Below are 13,158 nucleotides of genomic sequence, written 5' to 3'. Positions count from 1 at the left end.
GGTCGAGACTAGCCGCGCGTAGAAAGCGACAGGCAATCCAATTTCCCCCCTGGCAATTTTAGAGAGAACCGGGAAAAAAGTGTCCCGTGTTTATCAGTGCGTTGAAACGGGCGTCATTTCTTCAGCGGGTCGTTTTGTTCCCCAAGTACCAATTTGCTTCGCGGTACTTTTACGCTTGGATGACCGCGAAGCGACTGAAGTGCATTATCCAGCCTGAGACGCGGAGTTGGTCAACGTAATTGAAATTAAATACCAACCATCGAACTACAAAAAAAAGTCCAAGTCGCAATCAATCAAGTGTTTGTAGGACAAGCAGATCTACGACATCGAACGAGGTGTACCGGTATGCTCCGTTATCAGCACGACAAGATATTTACGCGTTTGGACGCGACCAAGGCGATTTCTGCGACGAAGGCGACGATTACGACGTGGAGTAGTTTGTAGCTCTTTTGTTTATCGGCTTGTTAACCTGAGTTTGATGTCAGCGGTACTGAGGGTTTGTACAAAGTAGCGCCAATTTTAAGTGGGTGGTGACTTCCGTGGATTACTGTAATTCTTTGAAGTCAAGAGTCCAGTCACTGTACTTTGACCTTTTCTATCTATTCATAATTTCCTCTAACCTTTTGACTATTTAATGTCCCTTCCTGGAGTTGGCGACAACCATAACAAGCTCATTTTCCGCCCGTCGACTCTCTTTGACATGTCCTCCGAACACACCCTCTAACTTTGGTGTTGTGGCGCAGCATTAGTTGATTATATTAATATTAATCACTTGCTGTCGCATCGCATATCGATTAGCTGCATGCTGTGAAGCAGTCGCAACTGAGCTGTGAAAATGTTTATATTTTGTGGCACATGTTGAGGTATTGAAAGGTGGACTCAAAGAAGCGCAGTTTTCAACAGAGAGGAAATAGCTCTCAAGTCGGTGTTCTACATCAGGATGTACAATTCTTATGTTCTAAAAGTAAAACACCTTTCCTTAATGCTCGAACTCATGGTTTATTTACCCTAATGACCGACTAAAGTGGCCAAATGACCAGCTACTGAGTTTCTGACATTTTCATTGAATTTATAAGACCACTTACAAGTGTTTTGACATGCCGCTTGACATATTTGTACATTTGGGAAAAATCCTGAGCAAGGACCGATATTCCGGATTCACCGGAACTGGCCAAAGTGGCCAAATGACCAGCTACTGAGTTTCTGACATTTTCATTGAATTTATAAAATCATTTACAAGTGTTTTGACATCCCGTTTGACATATTTGAACATTTGGGAAAAATCCTAGGCAACATTGGGTCATCAGCTGGCCACTTGAAACCGGTCCCAGTTTCCCCAGAGGCCTTGGCCATATAAAGTAATTGCACTGAACCATGTTATGAGGCATGTTTTATAAGTAAATGATTATGTTTTATGTAAAAAAATAGTTTTTTTTTTGCCAAAAAAAAACAAATCTCAGAAAAAACCTACCCCAGCGCAATCCGGAATATCTCCGGTAATTCTGGACCATATTTTTCGCCCTTGCACCAGTGTTAACTAGAAGCCTTCCGGTTTCCAGTTTTTTTCTATGAAATCCTTTCATATTGCTAATCAAGTTTAATGAAATCGACAAATATGACAATCCACGTTCATATCGTTGTTCTCTGACTCATTCTGGCCACTTCGGAACAAGTTACCGATGGCCACTTGGGGACACTTCCGGAATATGGAAGAAACTATATCATCCGACATATCAAACTTCATGAAATTGAAAGATATGGCAATCTACGGTCATGCCGTTGTCCTTTGACTCATCACGGCCAGTTCGTAACCGGTTACCGGTGGCCGCTCGGGGACACTTCCGGAATGTGAAAGAAACCATATAATCCGACATATCAAACTTCATGGAATTGAAAGATATGACAAGCTACGGTCATGCCGTTACTCTCTGACTCATTCTCACCACCTCGGAATCGGTTTCCGGTGGCCACTTGGGTCAAACTTCATGAAATTGAAAGACAAAACAATCTATGGTCATTAGGATGTAACAAAAATGACTTTTTGGCGGGCATTCAGGGGTTTGTTCCGGTGGACATACTGAGCCTAAATCCCAAATATGAGCTTGATTGGACGTAACAGGAGCTGGCGCTCCGCCCTTCAATTTTAAATGGGATTTAACCCGTAAAAAAAGATTTTTTCAAAAATGTCACTTTTTGAGGCATTTTGGCCACCAATGCGTTTACCAAAAACATCACTGGCGTGTAGGCCAGATCCTTGCGCATCTATTGGTATATATAACATTGAAGTTTGGAGCATCCTGGAGCTCGGTACAGACCTTCAAAGTTTGGCATATTAGCATTAGCATTAGCATTAGCATTTTAGGACGCCCTATCCACGGATGGCTCCACAACGCTTATCCCACTGTTTGGTGTGGTTGTGTTAGACCCTCATCCGGAACAATAATCCAACACGGGAGATACCATGTCTTCATCTTTTGATGAGTGTGTAATACAGCCCAGGGCATAAGGGGGTCCTCGCCGGGTCCAAGCTATCCTTTGGGGAACGGAAGGAATGTTAGTAAACAACTATCTAAAATGCGCAAGGATCCCTGCGTCACCTTAGTGGTATAGATGTTTGTAGGGAGGTTTTGGACTCAATGTTAGTAGAAAGGTAAGACCCTAGGATATACCTTGACAGGTATTGCGGGTGTGTCATAAGTTTTTAACTGATTGTGTATTGAGCAGTACCTGCATTACCATTTGAAAATTAAACTCTAACAGCCGGCTGTAGAGTGAAAATGACTATTTATTGTGTAATTTTTATAAAATTTTATTACATTCGTAGAAAACATTTTTATACCTAGGAGATTACTGATGTTTGCTACATTTCGGTTGGGCTTGTTTATGAACTATTATAGGGTTTTTATTTTATGTTTAATGTCTTTAAATTTATTTTTGAAAAACAGAGGAAATAATTATTGTTTTGATATGTTTTAAGCGAGAATCATATTATATCGAACAAAAGACCGACGTAGATTTCACGGAAATTTCATGTACATGCTGATGGTAAGACCGTTTCGTTTTTTATTTTTCAAGTTTTAAATGATTTGAAATAGCTAATCTTAGGCAGCCGGCTGCGGAAAGATTGTTTTTCCGTTTTTGCACATTTTTTATATATATGTTTGTTTTCGGAAAATGAAATTCGAGACTCATAATCTGCAATTAAACTTAATTAAAATTATCGATCGCAAAAAAAAAAACAAAAACCCGAAACAAATTGAAATTACTGCTTAGAAGTTCGAAGCTTAAAGGAAAGTTATTTAACACCGTACAGAAAAGCGCGCGCGATTAAATGTAAACTACTACAACCTTAAGCATTCTTCAAAACACACATTTCATTTTAATTCTAAAAAGTCTGCAGCAGGGTTACATTTGCGCCATATGGCAACACTTCTGTGGAACGTTTACGATCCACATGATCCACAAATGTCAAACACTGCCGCAACTTCTTCCGTTCATCCCAATCTCACTCACACAGTCACACACTCGCTAAGTAAACAACATGAAACGAACTCACCAAATTCAGCTTCGGTTGCTTCAGGTGAGATGGTGGCAACGGCAACGGCCAACAAGCAGGAAAATGAATCTAGCCCTTCGACCTTCCGAAGAGTCTCACTCGATACCAGAGCCGAAAATTTATTTGCAGTTTCGATGATTTTCACAAGATAACAACATCACTGCATCACTACAATAATCACCGCCATTTTGGCGGATCATCTCTCTTTTTCCTCTTCAGTCTCGTAATTTGTTTTCCGACACACTAGACATTTTCCTTCCCCACACTGCACACCAATACTATCACACTACCACAGCACAAATACCCGGCGAAAGGCAAAGCCCGACTTCATCGTTAAGCCGCCATCTTGTCGCGGCGAAAAATGATGTTTGTCTTAATTTAAAAACACAAGAATTCGTTTCAGATTTTTAAAAAACTTCATCATTTACACAATCTTGTTGGTCGCGCGAATCATTTTAACCACTTTTCTCGAATTAATTTGTCTTTTCACACAGGAAAAAAACGGATTCTAAAATCGCGTATCGAAAGAGACGACCGAACCACGCAACCCACCTTCAAAGTTTGGCATATTTTCGAAAAATCGGTCCCAGCAAAATCAAATGGCGTCTCGGGCGTCGCGAGGTGCGACGCATATCTTTTTTGCCGGGGCCATTGGTGGTCAAAATGCCTCATAAAGTGACATTTTTGAAAAAAATCTTTTTTTACGGGTTAAATCCCATTTAAAATTGAAGGGCGGAGCGCCAGCTCCTGTTACGTCCAATCAAGCTCATATTTGGGATTTAGGCTCAGTATGTCCACCGGAACAAACCCCTGAATGCCCGCCAAAAAGTCATTTTTGTTACACTCTAATGGTCATGCAGATGTTTGCCGACTCATCCCGTTCACTTTGGAATCATCCCACATATCAAACTTCATGAAAAGGACCTCAAAAATCGTAGTAAGGTAGAGTCTTTCTGTCTTCCAGAAAACATTCAAGTTTCAATCAAATTTTTACCTCATCAAAATCATACTTTAATCAGCCTTACTCCGTGTCACCACAACCCCACAGCATTCAAGCCCGTTCCCGATGTTCAAAACTTATTTTTAACCAAAACATAACACACACATCGCACTTGGGCGCGACGACACCGGCTTTTGGGTGCCCGCCGAAGACCTGAAGACCGCGCCGCGATGACACCGAGTGGCCTCTGCAAGCAGCAGGCCATGTTTTTCTTCCACTGAGCTGCAGCAAGGTGATGCTGATGAGATCTTCTCATGTTGGCGAGTAGGGCGATGTGTAACGAGATACTCGGTGTGTTGATGGTGGCCCCAATGTTGGCCCACCTCACTCAATGTTGTTGGTTGATGGAGATGATGAACATCGCATTGTTGTTGAACATAGTTAGTCTACCTTTGTGTAGGGTTTTCAATCGGAAAGGTTATGTAACTTTCCAAAGATTGGTTGAAGAAGTTGTAGTTCCAGAACATTATTTTATCATTTTTTTCCATTTTGTCCTCAATCAAAAATAATTTATGCATTATAGGTCATCAAATGACTTATTCGATAAATGTTAAAATATCCAAACTCTTTGAACAATCAAACAAAATCACTAATTTGAAGGTAAAAAACCTTCAAAACATGAGAAATTTATCTAACCATCTCTTCAACTATCTCCACCCAACTATTACCATTGCTATCCGCACTCCCAACTAAGAATCCTGCACTAATCGCTGTCATCGCCAGAAATATCTCCCCCACCCTAAGACCAGCCAGAACGGAGGAAGCCCGCGCGGCACGTCACGCAACCTCCATCCGTCAGACTGACGACGACGACGAAAACAAGCAAAAGGTCAACCCAGCAGCAGCGCAGCGAAGATGACTCACTTGGCGTCACTGACATACTGCTGGGATGAGATGGGACCATGGCACTCAGTTGGGAGTGGGAATCAAGAGGGAATATCGGAGGTCGGTGTTTGCACTTCGGACTAGGGAAGTAGTGAATGTTTGTGGGTTAACTGGCTGGTATATTTGAGATTGAAGCGGGTTATTTTTTCAGCGGTGGCAAACAGAGCCATTTTTTTGTTGCCTTGAGATAGGAATAAAAAAACACCCAAAAAGCAAAAAAAAAAAAACAAATTGCTGTTTATTGGACCTTTTTAAAAGATACAAAAAAAAATTATCGTTGTCCTAAGAGAATTGCTCAATAGTGTAAATTATTAATAAAAATATTTTTTTGGATGATGCCAAATTTGGAAACGGAAAAACAAGTGTTGCCAAAAACTTGAATATAAAATAGGTTTTTTTTAAACTTGATGAACTCTCTTTATATATTTAATTTTACATCGAATTGGAGCAGTTTTCTCAGATTTCGGTCATTCGATTTTTTTGTATTTTTTAATCCGACTGAAACTTGCCTTCGGTATGTCCAAAGAAGCCATTTTGCATCATTAGTTTGTCCAGCTGGCCATACAAAACTGATGTATGAAAATTCAAAAATCTGTATCTTTTGAAGGAATTTTTTGATCGATTTGGTGTCTTGGGCAAAGTTGTAGGTATGGATATGGACTACACTGGAAAAAAATGATACAAGGTAAAAAAAAATTTGGTTATTTTTTATTTAACTTTTTGTCACTAAAACTTTATTTGCAAAAAAAACCGTATTTTAATTTTTTTTTTATTTTTTGATATGTTTTAGAGGATGTTAAAATATGAAACATTCGTGAAATTTTCCGGTCTTTTCAAAAAAAATATTTTCAATTTTTTTAAAACCAAGACTAACATTTCAAAAGAGCCAAACATTCAATATTACGCCCTTTTAAAATGTTAGTCTTGGTTTAAAAATTTTGAAAATATTTTTTTTCGAAAAGATCGGAAAATTTCACGAATGTTTCATAGTTTAACATTGAAAATCGGACCATTAGTTGCTGAGATATCGACATTAGAAAATGGTGTGTTGTTTGGGTGGGACTTAGAAAACATCAATTTTCCTGTTTTTTAACCTTTGCACAGGGTGACCACTCAAATTCCATTTTCAAATTCCCGACTTTTTCCCGATTTTTTTCCAGAATTTTACAGAATGCTCAAATAATAGGCATTTGTTATCTAAAGAATGATTTCAAACAAAAAACTTTCTATAAAAAGTCAATATGAACCACCGAAAAAAAATATATAGAAATTAAACAACAAATAAAAAAACTTCAAAAATTTAATTTCATTATTATGATTCAGAGTAGAAACACAAACAATTAGTCTTTGAAAAAATAATCAAAAGTTCAACAATACTTAAAACTTCCATGTTATTTTTTAAATTGGCAAACGTATAGTTTTTTATACTTCGTTTCAACTGGAAATGACAAAAAGTTATGATAACTGAACTTAAAATCTCGATCCTATTTTTTTTCTTCATCATCATTTTAAATCAAAGAATGATTCAAACATAATTGCTGTTATTATTCATTCAAAGGATTTAGAAAAATGTCAAGGAATTCATAAAAAAATGTTTTTGCCAAGTTCTCTTTTTAATTTGTAATTTTTGATATTGAATTTTCTAATCAATGCTAATTTATCTAGTGGTCAGTATTTAACTGTATGGTTTTTCAATGAAAATTCAGTTTGATATGATTGTATATTTTCCCACTTTTTCAGCAAAATGTTTGATGAGACTATTTTTTATAAAAAAATTTTGTAATAACAAAAAATTTCTTGATTTTTTTTGCAATTTCAAAATTTTCTTTATGTTTTAAAAACGTATTTTTTTTATTTTGGATTTTATGCGATAATTAAGTTTTCCGAAAACTGAAAATCAAGCTTTATCTATGGTAGGTAATTTACCCATACTCACAAAAAAAAGTTCAAGGGCTACATTTGGAAAAAAAACATATTTTAAATTACCTAATGAATTTAGTTAAACAAATAATATTTACAAAAAAACCCATTGCCACATTCAATTTGGAATCTGTTTTCAAATATTCAATTTATGTGACAAAATTAAATAGAATCTATTAGGCTTTATTTTTATATAAGTTTTTCATTGACTCTACCTCCTGTTTAATGAACAAAAAATAATAGCAATCATTTGGTTCATAGAAAAATATTATGAAAATCTGTGTCAAAGACCCAAATATTCATTAAGATTTTGAATGTCTTAAACAGCTTTTCCATACTCAAATATATTGAAATAGTCAAAAGAACCTTAAATTTAAAGAAAGTTACTAAAGCAGAAATGAGTGACTTCAATTTGAAAATTGTTCAAAAGTTAAAAAATAATTTTCAAACAAGTATGCTCAGAATTCCCGACTTTTTGACAAAAAATCACAAATTCCCGACTTTTTCCCGATTTTTGCGGATTTTGGCGAATTCCCGACTTTCCCGATTTCCCGACTTGAGTGGCCACCCTGGTGCATGAAAATATCTCAGCAACGAAGGGTCGTATCAACAAAGTTTAAAAATGCAAAATATAGAAAATTTTCTCAGCTTTTTAAAAATATTTTTTCAAAGGTGGGCAAACATGTGCACTCATTTAAAAAAAATAAAAACTGCGGTTTTTTTTCAAAAAGTCACCAAAAAATGGATTTAACTTGAAACGGTACACTTTATCAAAATTTCACTAAAGTACCTATAGATTGCAAATTTAATTTTACATCGAAAAATGAAGTTGAAAATTTTTTGCGACCAATTTTTCGATTTTTTGCACAACCTGGAAATTTCTGAAAAGTTGGCATTTAATGTCCTCTAAAACATATAAAGAAAATAAAAATAGGATTTTTTGCTAATCTAGTTTCAGTGACAACAAGTTAAATAAAAAATCACCAATTTTTTTTACCACGTATCATTTTTTTTCAGTGTAGTCCATATCCATACCTACAACTTTGCCGAAGACACCAAATCGATCAAAAAATTCCTTCAAAAGATACAGATTTTTGAATTTTCATACATCAGTTTTGTATGGCCAGCTGCCAAATTTGTATGGAAAATTATATGGACAAAATAATGATGCAAAATGGCTTCTTTGGGCATACCGAAGGCACCAAAAAAGTTTCAGTCGGATTAAAAAATACAAAAATTAAAATTTAAGAAAAAAGACCGATTTCGTAGAGAACTGCTCACTGGTAAACATTTTGCCTCATTACAATCAAAGTTTATATTTGGGTGTCAAACTTAGTGAAGTTGTAAATGGATTTTAAAAATTTCAGTGTTTTTGAGTATATATTTCCGTACAAACTTCCACTAAATCTGAAAATATTTTGAAACGAGCTTAAACATGTTAAAACTATTTATAAACGCAGGGAAATGCATTTAAACTTGTGCCCAGCTAATTGCACTTCAAATTTTGTTGAAATTGAATACTTCAAGTATTTTTCGAACCGATATTGAAGGAGGGGGAGACAAAAACTTCAATAAATAATTGCAACCGCCTTCAAATTTTGTGATTTATCATCATTTTTTTTTTTTAATAAAATTGAATATTTGAGAATATTTGATAAATAATGCTGGATTTTTTTAATTAACTATACTTAATTTGAAGGGAGGGAGGCATTTTGCGTGCCATTTTTGTGTATATGGAGCCAGTTGCACACGATAATGACATTTGGAGCCTACCATTTCAAAAGGGCACAACACTTTTGTAAACAATAGTGTATTCCTTTCACTCAAATGACAGTTAACATAAGGTGTGAAAAGGACACACTCTTGGTTAAAAAAGTTATGTGCCATAATGAAACGGCAAGCACGATTTGAGAAGGGCGTTAAAGTTTTCAATATTTTTTGTATTTTGTAATTTAAATATTGCTGTATCTTGGAGCCGTTGCATCGTATCAAAAAGTGGTCAAAGACGAGCTTTTTGAAAAAAATACAATGAAATAAAAATGCTCGCCAATTCTATGAGATTTTTAAATTTTTTAGTTTAAAAGTTAAATTTTAAGGAAATGCTGTTCAAGACAAACTTATGGGAAATTGGACGAGCTTTCCGTTAAAAATATTTACGAGACTGAAAAATCAAGTCTGTCATATAGAAATTGCCAAAAACTACTAAAAACCCTATTTTTTCAACATTTTTATTTTTAAAACCGCTGTATCTTTACAAGGATTGGACATAGGACAATGGTCAATTTGGAGACTTTTATGTAAAATTGTCTGGGGAATCGATTCCCACTATCGTTTTTTTTCTAAAATTTTGACGTTTAGATCACTTTAAAAAAACAGTTTTAGTAAATGATTTTTGTATTTTTTTTAGGAAAGACATACCATCTTGCATTTTCGTGAGTCTTTTTGTCACATTTTAGGCTATTTTCACAAAAATTTTGAACGAAAAATAATCGTGAAATCACTCTCAAATTTAACTTTTAAACTTAAAAATTGTAAAATCTCATAGAATTGGCGTGCATTTTTTTTCAGTGTATTTTTTCAACGCAACGGCCTAAATGTAGTTAAACAAATAAAAATGTTAGCCGCAAAAAATAATATTGCCAAATTCAAATTAGAATCTTTTTCTTATTATTCAATCAATGTGACAAAGTAGAAAAAATCAAAACTTTACGCTGGCCATAATTGTTTTAATTATGCTCTGTTTTTATATTAGTTTTTTTTTTTACTTTTTTGTTGTTGAAACATATAAAATATTATGAAAATCTGTGTCAAATGCACCCAATATTTATCAGTATTTTTAATGTCTCAAGTTCATTTCAAAAAGATTGAAATAGAGAAAGGAACCTAATATTTTAAGTAAGTTACTGAAAAGGAATAATTCCAATTATTTAGTGAATTGCTTGGGATTCCCGACTAGGTGATAACATCCTTTTTTTTTGCAACTTGTTTTTGAAAAAATCGAGAAATTTAAAAATAGTATAAAATAGTCAAATTTTCGTTTAAAAAAAACTGGTAATTCACATAAACAATAAAAAGTATTTTGTATTTCTTTTTTTCATATACCTACGTCTTAAAAAATCTATCTTAAGTTTCCCCCAAAAGCAGCAATTTCCCACAGTCAGCAGGTTTATTTGCTTCAATTTTATTTTTAACTCATCGAGTTCTCTTTTGCTTCGCAGCCACTACTAACACCGATTCTCAGCCAACAATCAATCGATTTCTGTTCGCATGGCCAGCGATTCACGTTCGATTTCGTTCGATTTTCTTCAAAAGCCAAGAAACGAGAACACACTGACTTTTCCCCCCTTCTCTGCGCGCGTTACCACTGTGTGTGTGTGTGTGTCGTCCAAAGTAGGCTTTTATTTTCGACCTCTCCGCTCTGGCATGGCACAATGTTTTCGATTTATTTACGGTTTCTATTTTGAAATCGATAATGACGGCTAATGGGTTCGAAGCTCTCTTCGCGGCCTGCTGCCACTGCGAACAGTTTTGGACCTGAGACAATTTTCCTCTCGTTGGGGCCTTTTTTCTGTTATTGTTAGTTTTTTTTCGCTTTTCAAAGCCGCAACCCGTTTTCGGAATCACCACCCTGCACCGGAGTGTGTAGTAAGAGAAAGCCTTCATTAAAGGAAATGTCCGTGTACGACGTGTGTACGGCGTAACATACCCGAGCGCCTTAATTGGGTTTGTTTTTGGGCGAAATCTCGCTAAAATCTAGCGTGTTACGGCATGTTTCGGAAATCGGTTGTGGTTCCTCATCGGAAATTCGCCACGTCTTGTTATGCAAAAAAAAGGAAAAGAAGTACACTCGGTTGTATGAAAAGAGTGGCCAGGCCTACCGCGTTGCGTTAACCGCAGAGAGAATTCTGTGAACGGATCACGTTTCACAGAATCTAGAGTGGAGGGAGGATGCGTGGACATACCAAACGCTCGAGATCAGTTTTTTAAGCGCAACTGAGTGTAAGCCAAACTTTGCACGAAAAGAAGTAAACCTGTAAGTTTGATTTTATGGAGCTCGCACAGTTTCGCAGATACCAATATAAACTGGATTTGGCTTCGGTTGAGGAGGAAATCTTTGCTCGAATCTGCGCGATGATCGGCCGGCCAATTAGTGCAATCAACATCGCACTGGTGTGCATAAAACCCTCGAAACACAACACAACAGGGTGGTGCCAATTTCTAGTCGTCGTCGCCAGCTGGACCTCCCCGCTCGAGGGCGTGAAAGTTGCGAGACTTGACCATAATAAGGTGGCGCTAATTGGGACTGGAAGAGAGGCTTTTGAACCGAAAGATGACGAGATGGGCAGGTGGAGATGAGGTTTAGATTATTTGGCATCATTTTAGTGATTGACAATTTACACTGCAACACTGTCACTGTCACTTGGCTATCTCAAAAAAGCAATATTTGCATCCCTGTCACCAGCTTTCACGCAAAAATGCGGTTATGGGTTAAAAAGTTCATCGTCGGCGCGACCGACTCGGCTCGCACATGGCGACGATCGGATTACGAGCGGTTGGTTTGAAGTGGTTTCAAGAATAGACATGAATCTATTTTTGGCAACCGACAGATTAACGAGTTCGATATTAATGTTTTGAACCTAAATTTAGAACAATGGAAAAACTCTGAGCAAGTCATCGTGCCAGCTCCACACAAGCTCCAGCGATCTGGACGATGATCCGGCTGCTGATAACCCCTTCATCTTTCCTGATCTCTGATAGTACAGTAGCAATCACTCATGCATTCATCCAAAACTAACAACAATACCCGCTTCCTACCTGATTGATTACTGTAGACAGCACCCGCCAAACAGCTTCGAGGCAATTCCTTCAAATCTTCCTATCTCTTCACACTCCACATCCAAGTCTCTCTCTTAATCCCAAAGAGAGAGCAAGATAGAACACCCTCCCCACCTCCCGTCAAACAGAACGCTGCTCACTTATCAGCTGTTCCCGGACGCCACCAACACACTTGCACACAAAAGCACCAGCAGAAACTGCTCACCAACACACTTGCACAGAATATTCCCCGCGTTGTCCTTGATTCGCTGAAACACTGCGTCAACAGGGGTTTGGGGTTTGGACGCCCCCCTCTCGAGCACCACAAAAATCAGGAAGTTGACCGCAAAGTCGGAATTTCAGCTCAATTTGCTTCACTCACTCACACTTGGTGGTCGTTGCGAAAGAAAATCTTCACTTTCATTCTTACACTCGAGAAACACACACGCACTTGCTTGCAAAACTGCGCAAAATTCCTCACCGGGATGAGTTTTATTTTAGACACTCATCCTCTTCTCGAAAAAAAACACGACCCAGGCCGGCGAGTTTTTCGGATGGGGCCGGTTTCGAGGGGTGGGGCTTCGTTGGTCAGAGTTGGTCGATTCTTCCTGAAAGGGAGACAGAAATTGGGAAGTTAGTAACGTTGGCGAGTGTTTCAAACAGTTGTGAAACTTTTCCAAACTTTTGACGAGGCTTAACACACCCAGAAACGATTCAACATTGGACTGTCCGAAAGTCTACAACCAAAAAGAGAGCTAAACCCAGAGAGAGAAAGAGCGAAACTGCACTGCATCCAAGCCGGGCTGATTCAATGAATTGAGCAAAACAAAACGCAGCATCCGACAGCATCGTTGAGAGATCAGGTCCAACGACGCAATGATGACCGGACAGTGTCATAAAGCATAGAAAAAATAAACGCAGTGTGGCCAGTTTTGTCGCGCGTTACATAAGAGTTGGGAAGGTGGCATTTTATTAATTTTTG

General features: G+C 37.3%; 1 protein-coding gene across 4 annotated transcripts in view; it reads right to left on the bottom strand.

Moving 5' to 3' along the window:
- LOC120426071 (F-actin-monooxygenase Mical) overlaps window positions 1–13,158 on the bottom strand; it is a 127,581-nt gene that overhangs the window by 112,773 nt on the left and 1,650 nt on the right. For all 4 annotated transcript variants that reach the window (XR_008211723.1, XR_008211724.1, XM_039590758.2 and 1 more), the window contains exon 2: window positions 12,177–12,784. The gene's annotated coding sequence lies outside the window, so the exon portion shown is untranslated. The remainder of the gene's footprint in view (window positions 1–12,176; window positions 12,785–13,158) is intronic.

This window comes from Culex pipiens, chromosome 1 (assembly GCF_016801865.2).
Source record: "Culex pipiens pallens isolate TS chromosome 1, TS_CPP_V2, whole genome shotgun sequence".
Taxonomy (NCBI): domain Eukaryota; kingdom Metazoa; phylum Arthropoda; class Insecta; order Diptera; family Culicidae; genus Culex; species Culex pipiens.
The sequence above is the reverse complement of the archived record's forward strand: the minus strand, read 5'-3'. Positions and strand labels throughout refer to the sequence as shown.